Source organism: Neodiprion fabricii, unplaced genomic scaffold, assembly GCF_021155785.1.
Source record: "Neodiprion fabricii isolate iyNeoFabr1 unplaced genomic scaffold, iyNeoFabr1.1 ptg000086l, whole genome shotgun sequence".
Classification (NCBI taxonomy): Eukaryota; Metazoa; Arthropoda; class Insecta; order Hymenoptera; family Diprionidae; genus Neodiprion; species Neodiprion fabricii.
Window position 1 is genome coordinate 30,001 of NW_025791628.1, and position 2,500 is coordinate 32,500.

Sequence of the window (2,500 nt, forward strand, 5' to 3'; positions counted from 1 at the left end):
CGGGACTTGTAAGAATTTCGGTCCGAGTCGACCGAAAGGCGATGCGCGGGCGTCCCGGAGTCGATACGGGCCGACGGGACTTGTGAGAATTTCGGTCCGAGTCGACCGAAAGGCGATGCGCGGCGTCCCGGAGTCGATACGGGCCGACGGGACTTGTAAAAATTTCGGTCCGAGTCGACCGAAAGGCGATGCGCGGCGTCCCGGAGTCGATACGGGCCGACGGGACTTGTAAAAATTACGGTCCGAGTCGAACGAAAGGCGATGCGCGGCGTCCCGAGGTCGATACGGGCCGACGGGACTTGTAAAAATTACGGTCCGAGTCGACCGAAAGGCGATGCGCGGCGTCCCGGAGTCGATACGGGCCGACGGGACTTGTAAAAATTTCGGTCCGAGTCGACCGAAAGGCGATGCGCGGCGTCCCGGAGTCGATCCGGGCCGGGAGCCTGTCGGAACATCGTCAAATGAGCCTCGGTTAATTTCGACAAAGTTCCCGGAGTTCAAAATTTTTTCGATAGCCCGCGGAGGTTTCGCCCCGTAAGCCGACCGTGCTACCACCGTACCGGCGCCGACGACCTAGCGGCCAGGCTCCTACTAGTAAGAGGAGCGAGTCGGTCGGGCCGGTCTCCCGTCGTCCGCCTGCTACGCCGTACCGGTACGTGCTCGAGCACGATACGTACGTCGGCGTAGACCAGGAGCGGGCGTTCGCGGACCGTTCCGTGCCTCGTACCAAAGAAACTACGCGACTCGCGTTGTTTCATCTATCGTCACTGCATTACCGCGGGTCGGTGTCTCAGACCGAATGGCCCTTGACGCGGTACCAAGAAGTTCGGCTCTCCGTGAAACACGGAAGGCTGAACGCTCCAACGCACGCGTCAACTCGCTTCTTTCCGAGCGTACACTCAAAGACCAGAGACGTTATAAACAACGTATCCCAGACGCTTTCAATCTAGCCGACGGGTACGGGAGATCGTTCGAACGCTTATAAGCCGAGTGTCGAGGTGGCGGCACACGGAACCGGGGCTGCCTGCGTGCAGTCCCGAAACACACAGTAGACGCGCGGCCGACCGGGCTACGAGACCCGGTCGGCGATGGGTGGCGCACGTCCGAGCCGAGATTTTGTATCGAAGCTCCCTGGTTGATCCTGCCAGTAGTCATATGCTTGTCTCAAAGATTAAGCCATGCATGTCTCAGTGCAAGCCAAATTAAGGTGAAACCGCGAATGGCTCATTAAATCAGTTATGGTTTCTTAGATCGTACACACATTTACTTGGATAACTGTGGTAATTCTAGAGCTAATACATGCAAACAGAGTTCCGACCAGAGATGGAAGGAATGCTTTTATTAGATCAAAACCAATCGGCGGCGGGTACGTCCCGTCCGCCGTTTACCTTGGTGACTCCTGAATAACTTTGGGCTGATCGCACGGTCTCGTACCGGCGACGCTTCTTTCAAATGTCATGCCTTATCAACTGTCGATGGTAGGCTCTGCGCCTACCATGGTTGTACCGGGTAACGGGGAATCAGGGTTCGATTCCGGAGAGGGAGCCTGAGAAACGGCTACCACATCCAAGGAAGGCAGCAGGCGCGCAAATTACCCACTCCCGGCACGGGGAGGTAGTGACGAAAAATAACGATACGGGACTCATCCGAGGCCCCGTAATCGGAATGAGTACACTTTAAATCCTTTAACGAGGATCCATTGGAGGGCAAGTCTGGTGCCAGCAGCCGCGGTAATTCCAGCTCCAATAGCGTATATTAAAGTTGTTGCGGTTAAAAAGCTCGTAGTTGAATCTGTGTCCCACGCTGTCGGTTCACCGCTCGCGGTGTCTAACTGGCATGATTGTGGGACGTCCTACCGGTGGGCTTAGCCCTCCGGGGCGGCCCAACTAATATCCCATCGCGGTGCTCTTCACTGAGTGTCGAGGTGGGCCGGTACGTTTACTTTGAACAAATTAGAGTGCTTAAAGCAGGCTATTTTCGCTCTGAATACTGTGTGCATGGAATAATGGAATAGGACCTCGGTTCTATTTTGTTGGTTTTCGGAACCCCGAGGTAATGATTAATAGGGACAGATGGGGGCATTCGTATTGCGACGTTAGAGGTGAAATTCTTGGATCGTCGCAAGACGGACAGAAGCGAAAGCATTTGCCAAAAATGTTTTCTTTAATCAAGAACGAAAGTTAGAGGTTCGAAGGCGATCAGATACCGCCCTAGTTCTAACCATAAACGATGCCAGCTAGCGATCCGCCGAAGTTCCTCCGATGACTCGGCGGGCAGCTTCCGGGAAACCAAAGCTTTTGGGTTCCGGGGGAAGTATGGTTGCAAAGCTGAAACTTAAAGGAATTGACGGAAGGGCACCACCAGGAGTGGAGCCTGCGGCTTAATTTGACTCAACACGGGGAAACCTCACCAGGCCCGGGACACCGGAAGGATTGACAGATTGAGAGCTCTTTCTTGATTCGGTGGGTGGGTGGTGCATGGCCGTTCTAGTTGGTGGAGC

General features: G+C 55.0%; 1 non-coding gene across 1 annotated transcript in view; it reads left to right on the top strand.

Annotated features, from left to right (window-relative positions):
- The first annotated feature begins 1,128 nt into the window (after positions 1–1,128).
- The window catches only part of LOC124187586, a 1,920-nt gene continuing 548 nt past the window's right edge, over positions 1,129–2,500 (top strand). The window contains exon 1 of the ribosomal RNA XR_006872080.1: positions 1,129–2,500. This exon is cut by the window's right edge and continues 548 nt beyond it. This is a non-coding gene — a ribosomal RNA (small subunit ribosomal RNA).